General features: G+C 44.0%; 1 pseudogene across 1 annotated transcript; it reads left to right on the forward strand.

Moving 5' to 3' along the window:
- Positions 1 to 7,157: 7,157 nt before the first annotated feature.
- LOC309806575 (large ribosomal subunit protein uL30-like) lies at positions 7,158 to 8,162 on the forward strand (annotated as a pseudogene). The gene has a single exon. The product of its transcript is annotated as a large ribosomal subunit protein uL30-like (transcript).
- The last annotated feature ends 6,395 nt before the right edge of the window (positions 8,163 to 14,557 follow it).

Consider the following 14,557-nt stretch of genomic DNA (forward strand, 5'->3'; position numbering starts at 1 on the left):
GCAGAGCATGGCTCCTTCAGGAGACTCTGGAACTATTTCCCATCAGCAAGTTCTCTGCCCATAGGACCAGCAGAGGGAAGGGGAAGCTGCTACAGGTCACTCCATGGGAAATAGCATCTTTACAAGCTATCGTCAGAAGCCACCACAGTTGCAACAATGGGGAAATTAGCTCTGGAACTAGAGGAAGTGACTGGGACCGAAAGGTTACTAATTCAGAAGCCACTTGATGAACAGATGCAACCTGGAGGCCAGCCCAACTCCAGGAAGGTCCTCACCCAGGAAGGAAGGTCTTGCTTTGTGAAGAGTTCCTGGCTGCTGCACAGAGGAAGATGCTGAGGGAGCCATGAGATTAATCAGTTAGGGAGAATCAGGATTGAGGTTGGTGGGCAAGGATGCCCTCATTCCTTGCCAGACTTCAAGACATAGATAGTGGAGGGCAAAGTAGATGCCTGAAATGGAAATTGCTCTGATCACGTGATAGCTCAAAGGGAAAACTCCCAGTTCCCAAACAGTCTATATGATAGTGGATGGCCAAAGAGATTTGCTTCAGTGCTTCAAACAATAGTTTCAGATTAAATAACATTTACAGGTGCCTTGTGTATATCAGGTACTGCCCATAAGAGGCAGTATGGTGTAACCGGTAAGTGCATAATGAATCTCTGGAGGAAAATACGCGAGGCAAGATACTGAAACTCTCTATTCCTGAGTTTTCTCCTTTGTAAATTAGAAACAATAACCGTACCCACCTCACAGGATTTTAGATTAAAACAAATTACAGCCGGCCCTTTGTATCCTTGGGTTCCACATCCACTGTGGATTAAAAAAAAAAAAAATTCCAGAAAGTTACAAAAAGCAAAACTTGAATTTGTGGCACACTGACAACTATTTACATAGCATTTAATTGTATTAGTTATTATAAGAAATGTAGAGCTGATTTAAAGTATATGGGAGGATGTGTGTAGGTTATATTTAAATACTACGCCATTTTATTTATTTATTTATTTATTTTTGCGGTACGTGGGCCTCTCACTGTTGTGGCCTCTCCCGTTGCGGAGCACAGGCTCCGGACGCCCAGGATCAGCGACCATGGCTCACGGGCCCAGCCGCTCCGCGGCATGTGGGGTCTTCCTGGACCGGGGCATGAACCCGTGTACGCTGCATCGGCAGGCGGACTCTCACCCACTGCGCCACCAGGGAAGCCCACTCTGGCATTTTATATAAGGGACTTGAATATCCTCAGATTTTGGTTGGTGGGGGGCGGGGTGTCCTAGAACCAACCCCCTGCTGATACTGAGGAGCGACTGTATACACATTTTATCTGTTCCCACTGATTTAGAACGCGAGCTTTGAAATGCCTAGCTCTACTCTGTACATTGGGCAAGTAATTTAACCTCCCTTAAATCACGGATTATTCATTTACAAATTGGAGATAAAGGTGTGGTAGTCTGTGACACGGCTGGCCTTCAATGGACCACCCTTCTTTTGGTCACACCCTTATGGAGTCCCTCCCACTTAAATCTGGACTGGGCCAGTGACTTGCCTTCACCTGGAAAATGCAGCCCTGCATCTGTGCTTGTTCCCTCTTTTAACCCCAAGGGAAGTGTGGAAGTTTCTGCTTATGTACTTTTGGGAGATCTGAGCCACTAGGGAAGAAGTGCAACTACTTTGCTGGGGAAACCACGTGCAGAGGAAGAGGCCCTAAAATAGGTGGAGACAGGGAGAACTCCAGCCATCCAGCACCAGAGCTGAGCCCAGCCCCCAGCCGGCCCAACAGCTGACTGCAAGGGCATCAGTGACCAACATCAAGACCAGTAGAACCAGAGCCCAGCCCAGCCCAGCCCAGATTGTAGAACAAATAAAATGAATATTGTTTTAAGCTACTAAATTTTGGAATTTTTTTAATGCAGAATGGGCATTCTAAAGATTAAATAAGAAATTACAGATAAAGTTCTTAACACAAATTCTGTTACATGCTAAAGTATTTAATAAATAATGGCTGTGATTTGGGCTGAGACCCATAAAATAGATAATAGACAAATATTTTACAGGTAAGGAGACTGGTCCAGTGAGTTTTAAAGTACAGGAATATCTCACTTTGTAGCACTACACAGATACTGCGGGGGTTTTTTTTTTTACAAATTGAAGGTTTGTAGCAACCCTGCATCACGCAACACTACCAGCTCCATTTTCGCAACAGCATTTGCTCAGATCATGTCTCCGTCATAGTTTGGTAATTCTCACAATATTTCAGACCTTTTTCTTATCGTATTTGCTAATGGTGACCTGTGACTAGGGACCTTTGATGTTGCTATTGCAAAAAGTTTACAACTCACTGAAGGCTCAGGTGACGGTTAGCATTTTTTTAGCAATAAAGTATTTTTTAATTAAGGTATATACATTGTCTTTTTTTTAAACATAATGCGACTGCACATTTAACAAACTACAGTACAGTGTAAACGTAACTTTTACATGCACAGGGAAACCAAAAAAATTCGAGCGACTCACTTTATTGCAATATTCGCTTTATTGCAGTGGTCTGGATCTAAACTGGCAATATCTCCGAGGTATGCCTGTATTTTGTCCAAATAAGTGAAATGAATTCTTGGGGGGGGGAAATGCTGGGACTTAGCCCAGGGTTTGTCATCCTAGATCGGAGTGCTTTTTTCTACTCTCCCTTCCTTTGAGCCAGGAGTTGCTCTTTGGTTTTGTCATTTTTAATCAGTGAGATACCTACTGCCTACCTATTTCATAGAGAAGAAATTCCACACTTTTCATAAGATAATCTATTGAGAGTACACCCTGCCGATATGTAAATCTTTCTACTTGCAAAGACTTTGCACCGGAAGCTGATCTCCAGCCTCCAAGACCTCCCCTCAACACTCTTCCTACTGAAAGCTTCCCTGAGTCATCCATCTCTCCTCCCCCTCTGTCCATATCCAATCAACGGCAAGGACTGTCAGTTCTTCCTTCTGATGTCCCTCAAGCCCATCCTTCCTTTCCCACTCCCACAACAGGACCTTATCTTCAAAGCCTTGCAGTGACCTCCTAATTGGTTTCTCTCCCTCCAGTCCCTCATTTCTGGCCTCCCATTTTCATGTCATTCCCTGGCTCACAAGCTCTGAATAACTACCCACAAGAATAAAAGTCAGAGCTATCAATCCAGCACCCAAGGACTCCCAACACACTGCCATCTTCACAGCTTTCTGACCTTAATGTTTGCACAGATGCGTCCCTCATCTGCTCCAGCTAGGCTCTGGCCCGAGCACATTTGGCCTGGCCCTTCACTACACCTATCTCTCTGTTTGAACCCTGCTCAACACTGTCCTCCATACTCCATTGTCAAACCTTCATCCATCCCTCCTTTCCCTTCAATTCAGGTTGTTCTTGTCTTTTTCACTCCCTTGACACATAATCACACGTAACACTGCTTTATATTCTATGTTAACTTTTACCTCAGTATCTCTTGCCTCGCCAACTGGATTGTAAATAGCTGCAGGGCTAGACACATCCTGCATTTCCTTATGGAATTGCTTCTCTGAAGGCTATAATTCCTTGAGGGAATGATGATCCTCACATGATTTTGCCTGTTCCTCTTCCAGCACCCACTGGTGTACTCTTAACAGTTTGTAAGGTACCCTCTCACCATTCACGTAATTTTGGCACTGCATAGGGACTCAGCTCCTGGAAAGGATTGCAAGCTCTTGGAGGACAAGTCTAAGAGGACTTCAGTTTCTTTTTTCTCTTCCCCATGCCTAACAAGGTGTTCTCCACACAGGAGTGTCCAGTACACTAGCCTAGCCCAGTGGCTGTTGCCTGCCATTTTGCCTGAGGAAAGCCACAGGCTGCTTTTCTCAGCTCTGAATCACTGACTTGGCCTGAGTGGATGACTCCAGCTTAGGCGAATGGTCAGAAACTTGGTGGGGTGAGTGAGTTGTTAAAGGACTCTAGGCCAGGAGCCCTTGGGGCAGAACCTGCCTGGACTTGCTGAACCAGTATGGAGAAAATTCCCAGAGCAGAATCACCATTAGCAACTGAAGAGGAACAAAACAGACAAGGACTTTGAATAGATAAGGGTTTGAATAATAAAGAGTCCAGAAAACTGTTGAAGAAGATTATTTCAACAGGAGGCTAAGAGTTGACCAGTTCCTTGACATGGTACTTGTGTATTCATAATTTACCACATCTCAAGTGTCTACCACAGTGTCCAGCATATGGCAAGTTTACAAATACTTAAAATGATTGGCGCTGCCACCCAGTTTTGCATTTACTCTCCCCACATGCGGGTCTCACTGTCAGGCTTCACTTTGGTGTTCCTAAAAAATGCATCACTGGTATGATCATAAGGAAGATAATTTTGATAAAGGTGATGATGACGGTGATGATGGATAGGACTGTGGTCTGCCTAATGTTATCTGTTACTTCAGCAATGCAGTTGGACAAGAGGAAGAAGGTATTTCTGAGATTTAGTCTTTACTTGGGTACTGTGCACGAGTTGTTTATCCTTTAGTATTTTTACTATACGTATGTATTTTTTTTTGGACTGGAGAAAATAATTTTAAATGGAAAAATTAGTTAATTCATTAATTAATATATTTTTAGAAAAGAAAAATACACTTTTGGAAATGCTTAACACGGGAATTCCCTGGAAGTCCAGTGGTTAGGGCTCCACGCTTTCACTGCCAACATGTGGGTTCACTCTCTGGTTGGGGAACTAAGATGCTGCAAGCCGCGTAGCACGCCCTCCCCACAAAAAAAAAAGGGAAAGAAAAAGAAAATGCTTAACAGCATAAAGCGTGGTTTGGAGGTTAACTAGCAGCTGTATTGGAAAGTTGCCAGTTGCAGCATAATCTATAGTCGGGGAAAATTAGAAGTTTCTTAAACACTTAACATGAGATTGGTTAAGTATATGTGACGGCTCAATATATCCAGTGAATTTTTGGTAGCTATCTGAAGTAGTACTTATGAAGACAGTATATCAATGTGAAAAATTTTTTTTAATAATTTTTGATGAAAAGAATCCAGAAGCAAGTATTAATGAATACCATAATTACAACTTTGTTCAAAAACATTGAGGCAGGTGGGAAATGAATAAAAAATAAGATGCTAAAGTAATACCAAAAGGGCTTCCCTGGTGGCGTAGTGGTTGAGAGTCCGCCTGCCGATGCAGGGGACACGGGTTCATGCCCCGGTCCGGGAAGATCCCACATGCGGAGCGGCTGGGCCCGTGAGCCATGGCCGCTGAGCCTGCGCATCCGGAGCCTGTGCTCCGCAATGGGAGAGGCCACAACAGTGAGAGGCCCGCGTACCGCAAAAAAATAAAATAAAATAAAGTAATACCAAAAAATAAAATGTCTATGTAAAAATAAAATACATAGATGAATGTCTCTCTTTATGTACTTAGATCTGTGTAGATCTATAAATGTGTCACATGATAGAGAAATTGAATCATCACCCTCAGAAGCCCAAACCATATTATTAATATTATTTTGGGTGTGATGAAAGAACTAATTAGCAGTGATTGGGGGGAAATTTCAAGGTGCTATGTATTATTCTTTTTTTTTTTTTAATTTATTTATTTATATTTATTTTTGGCTGTGTTGGGTCTTCGTTTCTGTGCAAGGGCTTTCCCTAGTTGCGGCGAGCGGGGGCCACTCTTCATCGCGGTACGCGGGCCTCTCACTGTTGTGGCCTCTTCCGTTGTGGAGCAAAGGCTCTGGACGCGCAGGCTCAGCGGCCATGGCTCACGGGCCTAGCCGCTCTGGGGCATGTGGGATCTTCCCAGACCAGGGCTCGAACCCGTGTCCCCTGCATTAGCAGGCAGATTCTCAACCACTGCGCCACCAGGGAAGCCCCATATTCTTATATCCGATATATGTGTGTGTGTGTGTGTGTGTGTGTGTGTGTGTGTGTGTGTGTGTGTGTTATATATGTATATAAACTTGGGGGAAAAAATTTTTTTTAATTTGTTTTAAAGAAAAAATATTGGGCTGCCCACTATGTGCAGAACCAGAAGTGGTCTTTCAAGCCGAGCTTGGAAGAGTTTACCACCTGATAGGACATTCATTGGTTGACGATGTCATTCAACTCCTCCCTCTACCCAAATAAGTCCCAGATCTGGTTACACCAGCTGTTCAAGCCACCTCTCTTCCCCTGTCTTATTTGTCATGTTGACAGGAGCCAAGCATATACAAGCTCTACTATTATCTCTCTGTCTCAGAACTGTCCAGACTCAAGTGAGGTCACTTTTCGTGCCTGGTAAAGAAAAGTCAACCGTGGTTTGGAGCCAAGGAGACGAGGAGAGGACCAGCCAAACCAAGACAGGGTGGAGGGAGGGCCCAGGAGGCAAATGCTGCTCCACAAAGAGCTGACCCTACAGGCAAGAGTTCAATTCACACATGCTTAAAAACAACAAAAGTTTCCTTTAAAAAAATATATTTGAGGGCGTCCCTGGTGGCGCAGAGTTTAAGAATCCGCCTGCCAATGCAGGGGACACGGGTTCGAGCCCTGGTCCGGGAAGATCCCACATGCCGCGGAGCAACTAAGCCCGTGAGCCATAACTACTGAGCCCACGAGCCACAATTACTGAAGCCTGTGTGTGTCTAGAGCCCATGCTCCGCAACAAGAGAAGCCACCGCCATGAGAAGCCCGCGCACCACAACGAAGAGTAGCCCCCCTCGTCGCAAACCCACACGTAGCAACAAAGACCCAAATCAGCAAATAAAAATAAATAAATAAAGAAAGAAAGAAAGAAAGAAAGATTGGCTTATAAAAAATATATATATATATATATGTTTGCATATAATCTTGGATCAGAGGGTGCATTTATTCTCATGTAGTGTCGGCCATACAGTAACTCCTAATTTGACCATATGACTGTAGACATTTCCCCCTAGTCAAAATAATTAAAAGTTATTAGTATTTCAATTGTCACAATAAGAGTGAATAATATTTATATAATACTTTACAGACTACAAAACAATTTCACATGTACAGTCACACATGAATCTCACAGTAACTCTGTAAGAACTGGCAGACAAGCCTTACTGGATCTCCTATTTTACAGATAAGAAAACAAAGGTTCAGATAAATTTGTGTCTTGCCAAAGGTCATTGAGTTGTAACAAAAGAGCCAGAACTCAGCTCTTTCCAGCTGGAACCATGGAGGGTGCGGAAGAGAAGAAAAAGAAGGTTCCTGCTGTGCCAGAAACCCTTAAGAAAAAGCGAAAGAATTTCGCAGAGCTTAAGATCGAGCGCCTGAGAAAGAAATTTGCCCAAAATATGCTTTGAAAGGCAAGGAGGAAGCTTATCTATGAAAAAGCTAAGCACTATCACAAGGAATACAGGCAGTTGTACAAAACTGAAATTCGAATGGCTAGGATGGCAGGAAAAGCCGGCAACTTCTACGTACCCACGGAACCCAAATTGGCGTTTGTCATCAGGATCAGAGGTATCAGTGGTGTGAGCCCAAAGTTTCGAAAGGTGTTGCAGCTTCTCCGTCTCCATCAGATTTTCAATGGCACCTTTGTGAAGCTCAACAAGGCTTCAATTAACATGCTGAGAATTGTGGAACCATACATTGCCTGGAGGTACCCAGACCTGAAGTCAGTAAATGAACTGATCTACAAACAGGGTTACGGCAAAATCAACAAGAAGCGAATTGCCCTGACAGATAACGTGTTTATTGCCCCATCTCTTGGCAAATACAGTATCATCTGCATGGAGGATCTGATTCAGGAGATCTATACTGTTGGAAAACGTTTGCATTCAAAGAAGCAAACAACTTCCTGTGGCCCTTCAAATTGTCTTCACGAGGTGGAATGAAGAAAATGACCACCCATTTTGTTGAAGGTGGAGATGCTGGCAACAGGGAAGACCAGAGCAACAGGCTTAGTAGGAGGATGAACTAAGGTATCTACCATGATTACTTCTGTAATCTGGTCAGTTAATAAACAGTGACTGCTTTCAAAATGAAAAAAAACAAAAACAAAAACAAAAACAAAGCCAGAACTCAAACTGTCTAGTGCCTCCAGGCTTTCAAATTATATTTCTCTTATAACTTCTTAACTGAATCAGAGTCTTAATTGCTTCTTCCTTTGTGAGCATTACAGAATTCTGTCTGTTCCTCAAAAAAATTTTTTTTAAAAAGAGAGAGAGAGGATATTTTTAAAGTTATTTTTCCTCCACTGACTTACAGTATCGTTTCATGAATGCCTTGTCATCTAATGGCCATTCAATGCACAGCAAATTGAAGTTTAGTTGTCTCTTCCCTCTCATTAAATAAATGAAAAGTCAAATGTGTTGGAGGGAACTTAAAATGCAATCAAGTCCTGATTAATGGAGTGCTTGTGTGTATTAAAGAACCCCTTCTGTGTTGTGAATCATCACTACTAATTAATATGGAACAGGCAGTCCCTGCTTCTTTTTTTTTTTTTAAAGGATTGTAGTCCTAAAGTCGTTTTGTAAATTGGTCATTTGGAACTCAGAATGCATTTTGTTACAAAAAATATATATCACAAATGATGACTAGGCACTACAGCCTAGCCATTTAACTAGGGGCTCTGGGCTTCCCTGGTGGCGCAGTGGTTGAGAGCCCGCCTGCCGGTGCGGGGGACACGGGTTCATGCCCCGGTCCGGGAAGATCCCACATGCCGTGGAGCGGCTGGGCCCGTGAGCCATGGCCGCTGAGCCTGCGCATCCGGAGCCTGTGCTCCGCAATGGGAGAGGCCACAACAGTGAGAGGCCCGCGTACCGCAAAAAATAATAATAATAATAATAATAATAATAATAACTAGGGTCTCTAACAGCCCCAAATCCTTGGGAGCTCCCACACCTCAGTCTGTCCTGATCCTCAGATCGAGTCTTTCTAGACCCTTCAAGGGCTGGTATGGGGAAAGAGCTCAGAAAACAGGCAGATTTCTTCCTGCAGCAAGAAGAGACTCCTACAGGACCAAAGTGTTTCCTGTGAGTCCAGGATTACCTTGTTGGGCAAATTCATATTTTCTATATCATACACTTGCCAGGAGTGGGAGGAAAAGTTAAGACTCCTCTTGGCTGCAGGTAAAAAGTTATGTTCACTTAAGCAGAAGTGAGCAATTACAAGGAGACTGCATAGAACCTGAAAAAGTCCACATCCCTCTCTCTCTCTCTTTCTGTCTCCCCTACCCCACTTCTCTCTGCATATCTACTTCATTCTTCTTTCTGCACCCAGCTTTTTCTGCTCTTCAATCCACATGGCACAGGGTTGTCTACACCTCACAATTTTACATATTATACAGCTTCTCTTGAAAGAGAAATGAACTTTTGCCTCAAGTCCAAATTCCCAGGGAACGGTGTCTGATTGGTTTAGCTTGAAGCCGGTGTCCATCTGGACTAATCACCTTTAATGGTGGGGAGGAGGGAGAGCAAGGTCAAGAATAAGTACAGTGGGGCTTCCCTGGTGGCGCAGTGGTTGAGAGTTCGCCTGCCGATGCAGGGGACACGGGCTCGTGCCCCGGTCCGGGAAGATCCCACATGCCGCGGAGCGGCTGGGCCCGTGAGCCATGGCCGCTGAGCCTGCGCGTCCGGAGCCTGTGCTCCGCAACGGGAGAGGCCACAACAGTGAGAGGCCCGCATAACGCAAAAAAAAAAAAAAAAGAATAAGTACAATGAGCATGATTCTAAAGGGAAGGCAGGAAGCTCCCAGAAAGAAGGCCCAGGCAGAGAAACTCAGAGATGGAATAGCTGCCTGTGTTCATATGCTTGGCATTTCTTAGCAGGAACAAAAATCTTTTAGCTCTTTACCCTTTAGAAAGAAATCACCAACAAAATACTTAGAGGTATCACATGATGCCCTTACAGCCAAACAATTTTAGGACTACATGGGCACCAACCTAGTGGCTGCGCATGGTAGTTCTACTGAATCATCATCTCCCATTTTGGAGGCAAAGATTTCAGGCAAGAGACATTTTATTGTTCATTCTGTGAATTTCCTCCCACCTGCCATTGTTTCTGTGTTTCACAGGAGAGAAAATAAGCTGAAAATATTTGAAAAGGGACTTAGAACACCTTGATGAAATGCCAAAAATTAAAAAAACTGAAGGAGAAGATCCCTGAGAAGTAGCCACCACCTTACTAAAAAATTCTGTAACTACTGTCTATTAAACGGCCAATCAGGGGCTTTCCTGGGGGCGCAGTGGTTAAGAATCCACCTGCAGGAGACATGGGTTCGAGCCCTGGTCCGGGGAGAACCCACATGCCACGGAACAACTAAGCCCGTGCGCCACAACTACTGAGCCTTCACTCTAGAGCCCATGAGCCACAACTAATGAAGCCCCCGTGCCTAGAGCCTGTGCTCCACAACAAGGGAAGCCATCACAATGAGAAGCCTGTGCACTGCAACAAAAGAAAGCCCGCGTGCGGCAATGAAGACCCAACGCAGCCAAAAATAAATAAATTAAATAAAATAATGTTTTAAAAAAACAAAAAAAACTGCCAATCAAGACTCTTTCCGGTATTGATTGTACAGCCAGGAGCTCCAGGTTAGAGATGATAATATAATTCAACCTGGCTAGTAGACATTGTATCAATATCTGTAAAAATAAAACTGGTTATGGCTTTCAAGGGAAAAAACTCCTCGAGTTTTAGTTTTCTCTTGCAGTTGTTAAAAGACTTGGGACTTCCCTGGTGGTCCAGTAGCTAAGACTCCGAGCTCCCAATGCAGGGGTCCCGGGTTCAACCCCTGGTCAGGGAACTAGATCCCACATGCCACGACTAAGAGTTCACATGCTGCAACTACAGATTCCATGTGCCACAACTAAAAGGCCCTCATGCCTCAATGAACATCCTGCACAGGGCAACCAAGACCCTGCTCAGCCAAATAAATAAATATTAAAAAAAAAAAAAAAAGACTGCCTTATTCAACTAAGTATGGCAACTTGCACCTTTCAATGAGGAATGACAGGGGCCTCCCTGGTGGCGCAGTGGTTGAGAGTCCGCCTGCCGATGCAGGGGATACGGGTTCGTGCCCCGGTCCAGGAGGATCCCATATGCCGCGGAGTGGCTGGGCCCGTGAGCCATGGCCGCTGAGCCTGCGCATCCGGAGCCTGTGTTCCGCAACGGGAGAGGCCACAACAGTGAGAGGCCCGCATACCGCAAAACAAAAAAAAAAAAAAAATGAGGAATGACAAAGTTCTTTGTCTGATTCTGATTTAAATACACCTCAGGTGAGAAATCTATCTCTTCTATCTGCCCTGGAGATAGGTTATGTTGAAGTGTCCAAGAGCTGATGCTTCATTACTTTACATCACAAGTTAAGGTCTTAAATTAGAAGTGATGGATCCCATTCTTAGAATAAAATTAGTCACTAATAGAGAGGGGCCCTTTTGGTGAATTCCCTGACAACTCTGGAGCAATAGTTATATTGATTCTTCCACATAAACTCCCTTAGACACTCTACTCACCAAAAACTGTCACAGGGGTTTCAAAACATTTTGTGTTAGTGTTTGAACATCACAAGAAATAAGTCTCAGTCTGTTTGGTTGAAAAGACAGACATAATCTGGTGGTAAATTTCATCCTTGCTAATGAATCATCCTTTGACTTTCTGCGCAGCTTGGCCAAATGAGTTCGGAGATCAAACTTTACAGCCTCCAAAGCAATTTGCTGGTATGGGAGAGACCCAGCCCATTTTCCCTAAAATTACCAAAAGCCTTTGTACAGAGTCCAAGTTTTTATCTTTAGTCAGTCTTTTCTGTTTCATCACTGCCAGGGGATTTGTTTTTGTAGGAGAGGCAATAAGAACCCTACATATAGGTATTTTCCTACCCAGACTCATTTACTTGCAAGGAAACCTCTTTGGTGGCCACAAAATCTCACCAGGGAAAAATCCCAACCAAGTTTATTACTGGGCCAGTTCCATTAATCCGCAGCTTGGGGCTGCAGTGTGTAGCTGGTCTGGGAACAAGAGTGCTCTTTCTTTATTTATGATAAATATCATAAATCCATCTGAACTCAAAAGGGCCTCACTTAAATCAGGAATTTCTATTCTTCTGGAAATGTCATTTCATCTGAATTAGCAGTTCTGTGGTTTAAAGGAGACAAACAGGATTCCTACCACTAGAGTCCAATGGCAGGGAAAAGTGAGGCAACCATAAAAGTAATCCAGGGAAAGTTTGGAGGTGAACTTGCCCTCCTGTAAATGGACAAAATAGACCTCCGTTTCCCTAGTACAAGTTCTAGAAGACACTGACATAACCTGTAACTCCTCTGCAGAGTTTAATGACAGTAAATTAGCCAATCAGAGATACCTGTATTTATAGGGTAGGTGTCTGTTTAACCTTCAGGTTTAAACTCTTCATCAAGGAAAAAAAAACAGCTGGTTACTTGGAAAAGAACTATTTAGTAGTGTGATTTGTGGGTCAGTTCAGATCCACCAGGAAGCAGATGCCAAGATGGAATTATTTGAGCAAGAGATGTACTGCAGGAAAGGCCTCTAAAGAATGGAGGGGAGGACTTCCCTGGTGGCGCAGTGGTTGAGAGTCCGCCTGCCGATGCAGGGGACACGGGTTCGTGCCCCGGTCCAGGAAGATCCCACATGCCGCGGAGCGGCTGGGCCCGTGAGCCATGGCCGCTGAGCCTGCGCGTCCGGAGCCTGTGCTCCGCAACGGGAGAGGCCACAACAGTGAGAGGCCCACAAACCGCAAAAAAACAACAACAACAACAACAAAAAAACCCACAAGATACCGAAGGAGAACTTCAGAATACAACTTTTTGGATTTCTTAACGTAAATCAGTAATTTCCAAACGTTGAGAAGCATCACATTCACCCTTTCCCCAACCTATAGAACCGCTGGGGTAGAGAACAGTAATTTCAGCGTGTTAGGAGCAGGGTGAGGCTGACGAGGTGGGTTTTCACGATCCATAGCAGAATATGGTCAAAGAAGCATTCCTGGGTTTCTTAGCCTCCTACACTCTGGCCGCTTCAGAGTGCTTCCTAAATTATACAACATATGAAAGTTCCAGCCAACTGCTTGGTCTTTACTCCTGGGGACAGCACCTTACCCTAGTCTCAGTCCCTTTCCAATCCTGGTCAAAGTAGCTGGACAGTTCTAATGGACGTCTGATGTTTTCATCTGTCTTGCATTTCCCCCCTCCTTCTGAAAATAGAACACTTCTGTTCCTAAGGAGGACCCATTCCAAGGAGATTACGTGAGACTGACCCCCACCCTAGCCCTCTAGCCTTAAGAGTAGGACTATGACTTAGGCCTGGCCAATCAGAGTTCTGCCTAGGTCTTTTTTACCTGCAATGTCTAGAGACTTAGCTTCTTTACACTGAAACCACAAGCAAGGAAGGTACAAGTCTGGCCACTGTAGCATAAATCATGTACTCCACATGCAAGAAGCCAGTGTAGAGTAAAGACAATTAGAGCCAAGTGTACATTAAGGACAGGACAAGAGATAGATCTCCAAAGATATTGTTTGAGCTCCTGGATATAACCATTCCTAAAATCCACAACTATACAGTTATAGGACCAGTAAATTCCTATTATTGTATGAACTGATGTGAATCCATTTCTGTTACTTGAAACTGAACTGATGACTAACACCTAGAATAAAACAAATCAAAAAAATAAAAACCAAAAACGCTTAAATGCCTCTTTACCCTCTTTCTTTAAGCTTAGAAAAAGCCATAAACTTACCTGTTTCCTCTATTTGGGGTCCACCATGGTCCTTTAGTTCCTCTGTGACACAAAAGGATTTTAATGAGGTCCTGCATATTCAAGGAAGTACTTTTTAATATAAAAAACCCCAAGCATATTGCCACACAGCCATTTTCAGCCCCTGAATTTTATCATCCTTGCACTCTATTCCTCCACTATGGAGAAATCCATGCCTAATTAATAGGAACAGAAAGAATATGACAGATGGCTATACTTCAGGTGGCCATTTTCCCCTCTGCTCTGTATGTTTTCTATTTTTTTTTTAATTTATTTATTTTATTTATTTATTTTTTGCTGCATTGGGTCTTCATTGTTGCGCGCGGGCTTTCTCTACTTGTGGCAAGCGGGGGTTACTCTTCATTGCGGTGCACGGGCTTCTCATTGAGTTGGCTTCTCACTGCAGTGGCTTCTCTTGTTACGGAGCACAGGTTCTAGGTGCGCAGGCTCAGTAGTTGTGGTGCCCGGGCTTTGTTACTCCGTATCATGTGGGATCTTCCCGTACCAGGGCTTGAACCCTTGTCCCCTGCATTGGCAGGCGGATTCTCAACCACTGGGCTACCAGGGAAGTCCCTGTATGTTTTCTTTTGTCTAACATGTTTACTTTTTCTTTCACCATTCATCCTGTTTGATATTTCAATGGTGGCTCCTTTCCTTCTGTTATAGATCTTTTCTTTAGTACTGGCCCTTCACATTTACTAGGTCCCTGACCTAGAGTAAAATGGGTCCAAGAACAAAGCCTAATGAGGCAAGGTCTTGGCCTGTGTCTGGAGGCCAGTCTTGGAAAATGGGAGGGAAGCTTCCCTCAGCAGCCAGTGGCTAGAGTATGAGAAATGGAATATTTCCTGATAAAAATCATGGAGGG

This window comes from Mesoplodon mirus (genome assembly GCF_964341445.2).
Source record: "Mesoplodon mirus genome assembly, chromosome: 6".
NCBI classification, from domain to species: domain Eukaryota; kingdom Metazoa; phylum Chordata; class Mammalia; order Artiodactyla; family Ziphiidae; genus Mesoplodon; species Mesoplodon mirus.